Raw genomic sequence first — 13976 nt, forward strand, 5'->3', positions numbered from 1 at the left:
TCAGAGTTTAATGTAGGTCATGAGGATCAAGTCATAGCTCACAGTGATGTTTTTCCCTGTCCATGAGATCTCAAGCTTCAGCTGCCATATCTGTGTTAGGAAATCCTAATGCTCTGGCCCCAGAGAACTAGTTTAGGGAGATACCTAAGCTTAGCAGGCCAGTCAGAAGCATTTCTCAGGAGAATGTGACCTGGAAATAAAGGAAGAGAACCTGTCCTTTGCTGGTGGGGAGAGAAGGAATGTGAGACTCAGAGGCCACTGCAAGCCCTGTTGCCTGCTAGTTGGAGGAAGAGGATTTGCAAAAGAGACTGTAAAGCAGGTATACAGAGAGGACAGAACAAATAATCTGATGGTGACTCAGTCCCTAGTTCTATGTGTCCCCAAGGTCATGTGCCCCCTATCTTTCCCAGAGTCATATGTCATATCCTCTATCATTCCAATAAATTCCCCTTTTTGACTAAGCTGTTTTAGTTGAGTTCTGTCTCTGGGGACCAAGAATATCCTGATATTAAAATCTTCCCTTTCCCCGCACCTCAATTCAAAGCAATAGCCCCTTAAAATGTCCCTCCCTGTTCTCCTCCCTTGCTAAGAAGCCCAGTCTGTTCTAACAGCTTGAGCCCACACTGATACCCAGCCTTCCTGATCTTCTGCAGCATTGATCATCTGCACCACACAAATTGGCAGACTTATTATCCTGTTCTGTATCTTGCACTGACTCATTATTGTTTCAAATTCAACTAACGATATTCTTTAGGCTTTATTTAACTGTACCATTTTATACCTGGAAAGAACATTAGTAATTTCTAATTCAACCCCCTCATTTGTACAGAAGGAAAAAATAACACTTAGAGAGAAGTGACTTTCCTAAAGTCAAATGACATTTCTCAAAGTAAGTTCTGCTTGGGCACAACAACATCAACAAATGGAAAGGTGCTCATGGTGAAATCAGTTTACAAAGAGGTGCATATCCTACATCTTGTAACAATTAATGTTGCACAATTAATATTGCCTAGCAAAGCTTTTGAGAAATCCTGTAGAAAAACAAAAGCTGTTTAAACTTCATTTTTGGGGGGGAATTTGAGTATAGAAATATTTTTTCATTGAACACCTGTCGAGTTGTTGTTGAACTGGTGTTCCTTGGAATACACGTTGTTAAACTCCATTCTATTGACTATTGACTTGATCTTCTTGTCCCAAATATAACAACATTTTAAACTCCAAGGAGAGATTTTATCATTCTCTTCTACCACAGTTGGATGAGTAACACTACAACCTTCTCCATTTTCCCCTTAGTTTAGAAGATTTTAACGATTTCTCCTTCAAGTCTTTAACTTTCTGGTCTATAAAAAAGCTACTGTTATTCAGTCTGTATTTAAAATATCGATGCTTCAATTCCACGACCAAATTCTGAGAAAATGTGTCTTTCTCTCTTTGTTATCACAGTGTGAAGGGGCCACACCTTTGGCTTCTGGGCTGGAGATTTAGACAAAGGTCAACGAGAGTATAAACCATGTACAGAATTCGAAAACTAAAAGGGACCTTAGAAAAAGCATAGGTAAGCATCTTCATCTTGCAGAAGTGGAGGTTGAGGTTCAGGATAGACAGGTGACTTTCCCAGTGTCACACAGAGATTTTTGCATAGATACAAGACTCAAAGCTGGGCCTTTAGGTTCCCATTCTTATATCCTTTCAAATAAATTCTATCACATTCACCATCTGTTCAAAGTCTGAGAGTTGATTACTTGGGTTCTTCCTCTTACCTTTCCTCTCCCTCTTTCTCTTTGTCTGCTTCTCTTTCCCCCTCTTTCCTTCCTTCTCCTTCTTCTCCTTCTCCTCCTCTTGTTTGTCTTTCTCCTTCTCCTCCTTCTGGCCCCTCTACTTCTCATTCCCCTTTTTCTGTTGCTTTTATGTGACAAAAATCCCCATTAAATATTGAGCAAGTTTAAAATGTTTCTGGTACTAAGAAGATTCGCATGGTGTTGAGAAGTAATGGAGTACTTGGTTCTTAAATATATTTTGCTGTCCCTAACTTGCTGAGATCTCATGAATGCAGTAGGCTTTCTAGCCAGGAAGAGGATCTATATGCATATACCAATGGTGCTATGCACACACTTTTAGGTGTCCATTTAGAGCACCATAAATCTCACCCATGCAGTATATGCCAACACCTGCCAGATTTTCTTATACATGCTACCTGAGAATCTTTTTAAAATGAAGATTTTATAATTCAAGAGGTCTGAAGTGTGGCTTAATGGTCTACATAGCTAATAAACCCCATACAATGCCAACATCCAGAGGCTGCACTTTGATGAGTAAGAATGTCGATCAAATTACCATTTTCTTTTGGATTAGCCATTGTGATTTGCACAAAATCTTCATGTACATTCTATTCCCTCTCAAAAAAATGTGAAGAATTAATGATAAATACAGCAAACTTGTAAGAGGATAGAATATATGCAATAAAAGATAAAATAAAATAAATAACTTCACCACCCACCTCCTCTCCATCCACAAAGGAATATGAAGTTAATACTGATCAAAGTAATTCTCTAAAATGGTAAATCTGGGAAGTTATAGAACTAGATCACCAGACTTTCAGTTCACCTACTTTCAATTACACTACACAGTTTGGAAGTCTCTGTCTCAAACACATACACACACACACACACACACACACAGATACATACATATATATCTATGCAGCAAGATAGAGACTATCCTCGAACCATTCCTAAAAGCTCTGCAATGATAAGAAAATGAAAAGATAAATTTCTTTCACTTTGGTTTTTATTAATTTTTTTATTTTCACTTATTGAAGTTGAGATTCTGGATTTGTAGGAACTTGGTTTTGCTATAGATTTGGCTTATATTCTCTGATAAGGTTCTTAACATTACAGAATCTATTTGGGTTAAATAATTGAGTTTTATTTATTAAAATAGAAAATCTCAAGTATTTTTTCTTTGAAATAGAAAATTTCAAGTGTTTTTTTTTTTTTTCTTTTCCAGAATGCATGTGCATCTTGGAATCATGGACTGCATGAGAACAAGTAGGAAAACAGTATCCCTCTCATTATGGTTCAGTCCTCAGTGATGCCCTCTCCTTCATCCTTTCCTTCTGTATCTGCTGTCATCAGCCTTGTAAGCAGATGGGATCTGAGCCTCCTCAATGTGCCTGCTCTTCCTGTGGAACCGGGAAGTCACATGCCATAAAGAAAAAAAACAGTCCAGAAGCACAAGAGGATCTGATTCAAGGTCTCTGCAACTGTACACAGTCTCATTCTCCCCTACACTCAAGTTCATGCACAAGCTGGGTTAGGAAAAACATCATCCCAAACTTTCAAAGGGACACTTTTGCTATCTCAGGGACCTTTTTCCATTTGGCAAGATTTAATAAAGAGTGATCACAGGCCTTATCAATTTTGCTTCCATATATGATAAGCATATGATGTTGGAAGGTAATGAGGTTTATCTTAGAGATATCTAGAGAAGTTTGGTCTTCCTTGATATGTAAATCAATAAGGTGAATAAAATTACGGGAAGGAAAAAAATTACCTTACTCGCATTAGAGCTCATATTCCCATTGAAGTATGATTCTTAAGGATAATAACAACCAGCATATATTGACCACTGTGGTTAAGGCACTGTGCTGAAAAACAAAAGGGCATTAGCTCAATGCTCCATGGTAGCCCCATATGATAGGTACTAGCATGGTTACCATTTTTATACTAGAAAACTGAGTGTTAGAATACATAAAAATTAATGAGTGGCAAAGTAGGAAAACAAATTTAAGCTGTAGGACTATAAATACTGTGCATGTCAGCTGCCTCAATGGGACTTAATCATATACTTCACATTAGAGTGCATATATAAATTATATTCAAGTATTTTATAATTCAGTTGATGCATTAATTTGGCTCAGCCTAACTTTCTGTTTGTGCCGTATACAGATGTTTAGCCAGAATGATTTTTATCAGGACTTAAGAGTCAAGAAATTCAATCCAGGTGTAGTAGATTGTTTGCAAAAAGACAGCAATCACATCTCTCCCCACCCCTTTGCCAGGTGATTTTGCGGTAATTTCCATCAAGAGGTAGAGTCCATTTGCATTCTTCTTGAATGGAAGCTGCCTTTGTGACGTGCTGTGGGCAATAAATGTAGAAGAATTGACATTAATAGACCTTGCACATTTCCACTCTCTCCTAGTCCTTTGCTGCTGCCCTGTGAACAACCTGGACTAACCTGCAGGATAAGACCTGTGTGGCCCAGTCACACTATAGTTCCAGCCAGGCATGTGCTCGAGGGCTGGACCAACCACTTCTTAGCAAGTTGCCAGCTGACCACACACACAAATGAGCAAACCCACCTGTGCTCAGTCAAGCTGACCCAGAACAAGAGAACAATACAATTAAAACATAGACTCGTGAGCAATATTAAATGGTGATTTGTTGCTTTAAACCATTAATTCTCTTAAGTGGCTTAGTATGCAACAATAAATAAGTGATGCACCAAGGAAACAACAACAAAAACACATATTTTATCCCATGTTGCCCATTTAGTTTTTTGCATCATTCATTCATTCATTCGTCATCTGATAAATGCCTACTCTGAGTCTGTATTTGAAATAAATTGAGCAAGAGACAATAATTTGGGGCTCTAAATGTTGTTTATCATAATGAAGGATCTGTTTACTTTAGAATCAGCTAGAGAGAGAGAGCAGGACAAAGTGGTACTGTTTTTAAACAAGGCACCTTTATCAGCTGGCCTTAAAAAACACTTGCTGACTTTATCAACTCTTGTTGGCTTCTCTGAGCAAAACACTTCTCACCAATTCAGTACCTGGGTTTCTTCACCTTTTTGTCCAGTTGTAATTTGGTTCATTTCCCTGCTTCCCTTGCACATTTTCCAGTGCCTATTTCTGTTCTCTGAGACTTAGATCAATACAGGTAACTTTTTTCCTACCTCTCTTCCATTTGACCTACTTTATTTCTGCCTAATTTCTTAATTCAGAATCTCCCTGTGACCCATTTTGTCACTATTCCAATGCCTCAGTTTACCCTTAGACAAAGTTCTAACATGATGAATGGCACCCACCCCTCGCCACCTGCCAGAATGCTTTCCATGTAGCAGCTTTGAGGCATAAAACACTAAAAATGATGATGGGAAAGAACTTGGCAGATATGAAAGAGCTATAAATATACATGCTCGCTCATAAATCAATACCAATAATAAATTGCATTCAAGTGCTATTTAATTCTTTGTGATCATCAATAAAGATATAAAAAGTTCATCCCCAACATCCTCTCTGTGGTTACCCTCTCAAGCACCTCCATGCAGCTGTCTGCACTATTAGTCATCATTCTGTTTACTGTCTCTCTGATGGTCTGCTTTAGTTTGATTCATCTCATTCAGGAAGCATTTTACTACAGAATATCATTTTGGAGGTGGTTTAGAGGAGACATTGCTTTTTTTCCTGCACCCAGTTAGAAAACTTGTACGTCAAAAAGTTGTGCTAGTGACGTTGAAACCCAGAGTGTCTTTCTGTTTTCTGATATAATTTTTTCTTGCCCTCACCTGGGAGCCCATGGTTAGTTCTGGTTGGAGTTTAGCATGAAGCAGCCCACCCACGGAAAGCCACCCTGCTTTCTCCCTTTCCCCTCCCATTCAGTGTCCCTTTTCTCCCCAATGCCATCGTCTTAGGCTCATAATTAGACTCTGCAACCTCCAGGCCCCCTCCACAAAGTGATGAGCTACTAAAAATACAGCCCTGCAGGAATACATTCAACTTCTATTTCTGTTATTTTTTTTTAACATCAGTTTCAGATGAACAAAGCAGTTAAACAAAGGGAGAGAGAAAGTGCTGTGATTGCGAAGACGGAACATCGGAACATCGTCACATACTTTGTTCATTTTAATTAACCAAAGTCATCGTTCAGCAAGAGCCCAAGGATACTGCAAAGAAAAATCTTTCACAGACCTCTCTTCTTTTGATATCTCCCATTGAAAACCTCTTCCAATGACCCTGAGCATAAATACCTGCATTGTCACCCTGAAAACCCTACATCTCTGTACAGCCCGTGAAACAGGCGCTGCTGCTTTTAAGGTATGGGGAAGGCTGGACATAATTGTACTGTTCTGCTAATGAGACCTACTTCCATCACTCCGCTGCCTGTCTCGTGGCATTTCAGATGAGCCTCTAAAAACTGGGTTACGGAAATGAGGATGGGGCAGGAGAAAGGGTGTGCAGAGGAACCCCACATACCTTGAGAGTTCTCAGTCTTTAGAAGTAGATACGCAAAGCCAGAACAAATATTTGAGGAGAAAAAACAAAAGTCTTGCTTGTGCAAAAATCTAAAATCTGAATTTTTCTACTCCTCACCCACATGCTTGATATTTAGCACCTACTGTTTTAAAATCTGTCTCATGACAATGCTCCATTTCTTTGATAACATTGGGTACTATTTATTTAATATGTATTATGTATCAGGTATGCTGCTAAAACATTTTAATAGCTTATTTAATTTGCATAACATAATTACAAGGGGGTGCTATTTCCCCCTGCTTCATAGATAAAAATACTTGGTTTACATTTGTTTAAGAACATAGTAAGAGTCAGACAAGAAGTACATGAGCCAGGATTTGAACCTAGGATGCCTTAGTTGAAAGCCTGAGATTTTAGCCACATGATGCTCATTTGCAGAATATGTGACATCAGTGTCAGTCTCTCATAATCCCAAGTCATGCATCCATTCATTTAATGAACATTTATATAACTCCTAATGCATGCAAGGTCCAATGCTAGGCAATGAGGATGCTTAGCAGGTGAGTCAGGCACCATCTTGTCTTTTCAGTTACTGACAGTGTGCAGTTGGAAACATATATTTATACAAAATATCTGGAGTATGGCAAAATATGCTAATAATCATTATGTTTATGATGCATAAAAGAGGGAGTTACAAGAGTAGAGAGATTGAAGTGATGTGGTCAGCAGGAATCAAAGATGCTTCTACAATATAACAGCCTGTGTCATTCTACTTTACCACTATAACCCTAGTAATTACCATAGTGCATGGTACATAGTGGGTGTTTAATAAAAATTGCTTTCGTGAATAAAGGGAGATACGAGGATGTACGTGAATGATTTAATGAATTAGTGAAAGAATATGTTTTTCAAGTATAAACCTTGAAGAAGCTTAGGTATTTTCCCAGGAGACGAGAGCCAGATGAAGCTTCCATAATTAAGGAAGTGAGAAACAATGTGACTGGTTTGGAAATAGGAAGTAATCAAAGAGTCTAAATGTCCTGCAAGGAAAATTGAATTACTAAACTGTAGAAAAATAATGGAAACCATTGAATATATTTACTCAGTGAAGATAAAGGATCAAACAGGCATTTTGGAAAGACCATTGTGGCATTACTGCATGAATTAAAGGAAGGGTTAAGAGATGACAGCAAGGAAACAAATCTATATACATAAAATTTTAGTTCAATTGCATTTCACTAAAATGGATTGATAAGAAATGAATGATAGAAAAACACTATTTTTTTTTTTTTTTTTTTTTGAGACAGAGTCTTGCTTTGTTGCCTGGGCTAGAGTGAGTGCCATGGCATCAGCCTAGCTCACAGCAACCTCAAACTCTTGGGCTTAAGCGATCCTCCTGCCTCAGCCTCCCAAGTAGCTGGGACTACGGCATGCGCCACCATGCCTGGCTAATTTTTTTTCTATATATATTTTAGTTGGCCAGATAATTTCTTTCTATTTTTAGTAGAGACGGGGTCTTGCTCTTGCTCAGGCTGGTCTCGAACTCCTGACCTCATGCGATCCACCTGCCTCGGCCTCCCAGAGTGCTAAGATTACAGGTGTGAGCCACCACGCCCAGCCAGAAAAACACTATTTTGAAGGGCATGTATTCTAATATCCAACCTACTCTTTTCTAATACTGAAATGTGTTTAGCATGCAACACGTAGAGTAATGGAAGTAGCTTGTGGTGTGGGTCAGTATTTCCATAAATGTAGCTCTGTGACCTTGATCATGTCAATTAGCCTCATTTTTTTTTTCTGATTTGTAAAATTGATGTATCAATTTCAACATGGCAACTCATGAGCATTGAAGGGCAGTAACATTTATGATAATATTTGATAAACCATGAAGTGATATTCTAGTTATTATCATTATAATTACTATAATTAGTATGAATGGCAGTGTGGGTAATAAAAGTCAGGGTACTACTAACATTACTGTTACCCCAGAGTTCTGTGTTAGCAGTCTGCTCTAAAGTGATAGTCATAGTGGCATAATCCTCAAGTATGAAAGAAATGAACTAACATTTTTTTAAACATTTTACTAAACAGTGTGAGCACATAGTAAGTGTTAAATAAATTATCTTTACTAAGGATATTAATATCTGAAACCACCTCTCTTTTTTGTTCAAGAATTCCTCAATCATCCATTTTTCCCTCACTTTGCCTCACTCCTGATTTCTACCTTGTCATTTTCCCACACAAATAACCAAAGATACAGGAACTCTTTTAAGCATCTTTTTCATGTTGAATAAATGCCAAGTTAGGGACCCAATTTAAAAGCACGTAAAATGTATATTTTTAAGTTGTGTGTGTCTATACACATACACATATATGATAAAGAAAGAAATAAGCTAACAGAAAATTTAGTGCTAAAAATTGTTAGCTGAGTCTCTCATCATATTTCATATATCTCTGATAATTTCTCCATCTGGAATGAAAGAATTTATTTCTGTCCACTCTCTGGCACAGCTTACTGAATTCTGCCTTGCATCTATTCACAAATTGATTAGGTTATATCAAACCACTGCAATTTATTTCTGCAGGCCTTTTTTTATTTATTTTTTACCTCTTAGTCCCCTGTGACACATAAAGATATATCAGCCCTCTCACATCCTTGCTGGCACTTGCTGTCTTCCTAGCTCTCTTTCAGTTGAAAGAATGATTGTATCTGTTCATAAGTCCATAAAACAGATATTTGATTTGATTTAGATGGAGACTCACTGAGCTAATTTCATTATGATTAACTATTTACAACGAGTTTTGTACTTTTTGTGGTTCTGAACCACTAATGTAATCCAGTTTGGCAGTGAACAAAGTCTCTGGCTACATCAGCAGGTCTTTTTGGTAGGAAGGAAGGTAAAGTTTACTCTGGGCAGAGATAGGTTCATTGGCACATCTGTGTGCCTGCTCTACACACCACAGTGCTAGGCACTGGGGATAGAAAATGAGAAAGTTTTGGCGTTTTTCATCAAAGAGCTCTCCACCCTAAAGAGAAGACAGATGATTGCAATGGAAGGTAATACATATTAATACAATAGTAACAGTATTAATAAGGTTTTACAGAGAAGGAATCCACTCTTTCATTTGCCAAATATTTCATGAATGGTAACTATATGTTAAAAAAGAAAAAAAGATTAGTTTTGTCCAAGTATGGGATCAGAAAGAGTCTTGAAAGGTTTTGAAGACACAGTTACACCTGATTGACATGTCAAAGGGTAAAGGGCACTTCACTAGTTGGGGCTAATGGAAGATAATTGGCAAATAGGGCTGCAGTTATTCCTTTCCCTCTATCCAGGCCTCTGTGATATTAGATGCCATGTGTCTTCTCAAGAAGAGGCAAAGTCTACTTCTTCCCTATGTATTCCCTCCCTCCATGGATCTGGAATGGCGACTTGTGATTTGCTTTGGCCAACAGCAGCAATGTTATGCCAGTTCTAAATTTCAACTGCAAGAGGATTTGCATGCTTCTATTCTTTCTTTGGAATCCAGCAACCACCACAGGAACAAGTGTAGCAGCTAGCTTGCTGGATGATAGAAGCTATGTGGCTCAGTCACTGATGTCACTCCAGACAAGAGCCAGCCAACTCCAGAAGCAGAGAGCCTCGCTGATGGGCTGCATCAGCGATCCCAGCCATGGCCAGAAGAGCCATCCTGGTTAGCTCATTCCAAATTTCTAACCTACGGAGTCATGATGTAAAGAAATGGGTATTGTTTCAAGCCATTAAATTGTGGAGTGGATTGTTACCCTGCCAAAGCTACATATTTACACATCACCTCTCAGAGAGTAGGAATAGTATATGCAAGAACACTGAGGCAGAAATCATCAAGAGAACTTAAAGGATATATAAGAGGTTTGATGTTCTCATTAGCACTGTTCTAGCTACATACAAGTTATAAAAACCCCATTGAAACCGCCTTGAGCCAAGAAAGGAAATTATTGGTTCTCATAGCAGAGAATTGCAAGGAGGTAGATCCAGCTTCGGACTTAGTTGGATCTAGGTGTTCAAATGAGGAAATCAAGCCCTACTCTTCTACAATCAATGCCATTTTCATCTTGTTAGCTTAATTATTACACAGGTTCTCATCTTAAAGTAAAAAGAGAATCACAGGGCAGGTCTGGGCTTCCATTTTCTCCCCAGTTAGTAATCTCCAGGATGACACACTCACCTTCAGTGCGTGTGTTGAACTTTGAAAAGGGCCCTGATTTGCTCTACTGTAGAAGAGGTGGGACCAAATTCACAAGGCCGCAGGGAAAAATAGTTTTCAAAATGAAAATCAGTATTCTATTACCAGAAGAAGAAGAAGAAGAAAAAAAAACGATTGGAAGAAAGGTTGTAGGGAATTAAAAACAACAGCCTTCCTCTACCAGTTATAGAATGCCCATTTCCAACTGCCTTATGTAATATATGAATCATAGACAAAAGTCTGTTTCACATATAATATAATAAATGAGATGCAGTTTTGACTTCAGGAAGAGTTTGATTCAGAGTTTCATAATGCCATTAGGGCTTTTTCACCATTTCTCTACATAGCGCTGAAGTTTTTTCTTCCTCTTTTGTCTTCAACCTGGCTTCTCTCATAATACCAAGGCTGGGTATTACGACATAATACATCCAGCTTCATTTTGGCATACTACAGAGAAAAAAGAGAAATAATCTGTTTTGTCTTCCAGTTTTGGAAGAAAAAATCATAAGATTTACTCTGCAATGGCCGGCTTAAGTCACATGCCTAACTGGAAAAGAAAACACTGTAGCCCAGAGAAACCACTGGGAACCACAAATGGAAATTAGGACTACGGGGGGAACAGAGAAATGGAAGCTGGCAAGGCACCTACAATGCTTCTTATTTCCATTGCAGTCAGAATTAGTGGGAAATAAAACACTGGAGAATGGTGATAGAAGATGAACCTCAGAGTAGACATGAAGGGTTTTGACATGCCTACTTACAAGTCTCTGGGTCAGTCTATACCTTCCTAGAACTTCTCTGGAACACCAGCACCAGATGATCCTCTGTCAGCATTCATTCATTTCTCCAGGCATTCATCCATTCGCCCACCCATCCATCATCCATGCAGCACATCTGTGGTGGGCACCTGCTACAGCCAATAGACTCAGACAAGTACTGATGGTACATGTGTATAAGGGTCTGCACATGTATAACGGGCTACCATCCCCTACATAGCTCACAGGCTAGTAGGGAGAAAAGCACTTAAGAAAATATTTGCAACATATTAACAAAAATGTCTCAGTAAAACTTGTTTTATTCAGTTGGTGTTTATATTCCTGGAAGGATGAAAGTCAACAGAATTGTGTAACATAAATCCTATAGCGGATGCACAAAAAAAGTCCAAAATGACATCTATGATTTATTAGTGGAGTCAAGATTTACTCTTGGACTGATTTGTATCATTTTATTGAATTTTCAAGAGACTTCATGCGGTTGACATTATTATCAACGTAACTTGGGAAGCCCAGGAAGGTAAAGTAACATGACTAAGCACTTAAAACAGAAATACAAAATAAACTTGATTCTGACTAAATTTAAAGCCTATATTTATAGTCACTACCTTATGTAACACATTGTATTGAGATTTCAGATGTTCTCAGATGTTCCAATTGTGCGTAGTCACTTTGAGCTTTAAAAACAAAGCATAAATAATTCAAATATCCTTTCCAGAGATTGTAGTGATCCTAATGGCTTCTCCAATATTTCCTGTGAATTTCCCAGAGTTATCTTTTTTCAAAACCCCTTTTGGCAGTCAGCTTTTGCTTTCACTGAAATAATTTAGGGAATATTTTCTCCTCCTGTACTATGATACTTTCTGTTCTATACTAGATCAACTTAGATGTTGAAGCTTTTTTTTTTTCCTTTTTTGATTTCCAAAAAGAGGAAAGAAATCCCCCAAAATTCAAGATGAGCTTTTATATGGGTAGATGACTTTTTTGAAGAATCAAATGATAAAAAGGGATTTCTGTTGTAACCGCTTGCACACACACACATACACACAACATAAAAATTAAATTCTTCTGTTTCTGAAAGTTCACTAGTTATTTCTACTTGTCAGTGTTTATCCTCCTAGCACACTTCTCAGTCTTCCTTCTTCCCATTTCCTCTCTGTCTCTCTCTCTTCTCTGTGTTCCATTTTTCCTTTTATCCCATAATTTTTGTCCAGAGGAGTTTAGCTATTGCTTTGTTTTTCTAGACTCCTTTAAAGCCACATCTTCAGGATGGCATCAACCACCCCAGGAAGCTTTTTGAGACATTTTCCTTAACAAAGACCATTTCCTCTCTAAAAGGATTTTTGAAGCTACTTTTAAGAAACATCATTGCATCTCAGTGATTATCTCCCTAAGGTACAGATTAAGTAGCATAGCACCTGACATATGGATGCAGGATGGGAAGTGGTACCCTGGTATATTGAGATATATTTTAGGGCTCGAATACAGATAATCAGTGGAATGAATGGGTCATGTCCCGTGAGCCCTGTAATGATTTATCCTCCATGTACTTCAATAGATTAGGTCTGTCTGGTATCTGGTAGTGATCTCTCTTGGGGCAGGGGGTAGGTGGGTGGGCAAAGTCTTTTTCTAATTAAGTCTGTACCTTTAGCACATAATGCAGAACTCAGTGCATTCTGTATGCTCAGTAACTTTTATCAGACCAAACTGAACTTAACCAAGTAGGGTAAAATCTGTAAAATCACATTGGAACTTAGATGATTTTTTGGTTGTTGTTGTTCCTTATGTTTTTAGTTTATTTCCTTATTCTCTTCTTCTAAATTAACTAGAGAATTTTTTTTTATTCCATCTTATCTGCATTATGTAAAAATAACCAAAAGAAAAGGCTTATGGCATCCCAGGGAACATAACAATGATGGTAGCGTCAGAATTAGAGTGAGATTACCATCAACTAAGCCCTTCTCTTTACCTATTGAGTCTTTCTAGTGCTGAAATGATGGTATTGAGCATAGTTCAAATATAAGAGACTTGTTCTTTTAAAGATGTTTGCATATTAATAATAATTATTATTATAATTATACCACAATCGGATACCACCTTACATATTAGGATGCCTATTATTTAAAATAAAGCAGAAATTTGCAAGTGTCGGCAAGGATGTAGAGAAATTGAAACCCTTTTACCTTTCTGATGGAAATATAAAATTGCATGGAACATGATAAAAAAGGATAAAAATGGATAGGGGTATCCCTCCTAGGGAAGGAGCAAAATGAAGGAAGTTAAAATTATTGAAACTTTGAAGCTTGGAGGAAGGGCCGCCCAGAGCTGGGATTCTGAGTAGGAACTACCACCAGGGAGTGGCTGATGTCTCTTAGTAGGTACATGAGGTTGCTTCTTAAGGTGTTGGAAAACTGAAAACTGGAATCACCTGCTACTACATAAACACACTGCTTCTGCCCTGGTGAATAAATGTTGCTGAATTACAGTGATAGAAACAAAAACACGATGGGATGGTTTGTTTCTTCTCTTGTACCTCTTGATTTGAAGCCTCCCTTTAGCACCTCCCTGCCAACCCCAGATGATAAAATAGATATTTTACACAATAAGAGAGAGGTAGGTTTGGCACTTAGAGATAATTTCTTAATGACTGATATGGTTAGGCTATTTCTCCTCATTTTACATATAACACTATACTTGTACAGACCACACAGTTTGGGGA

The sequence above is a fragment of the Eulemur rufifrons genome, chromosome 7 (genome assembly GCF_041146395.1).
Source record: "Eulemur rufifrons isolate Redbay chromosome 7, OSU_ERuf_1, whole genome shotgun sequence".
Taxonomy (NCBI): Eukaryota; Metazoa; Chordata; class Mammalia; order Primates; family Lemuridae; genus Eulemur; species Eulemur rufifrons.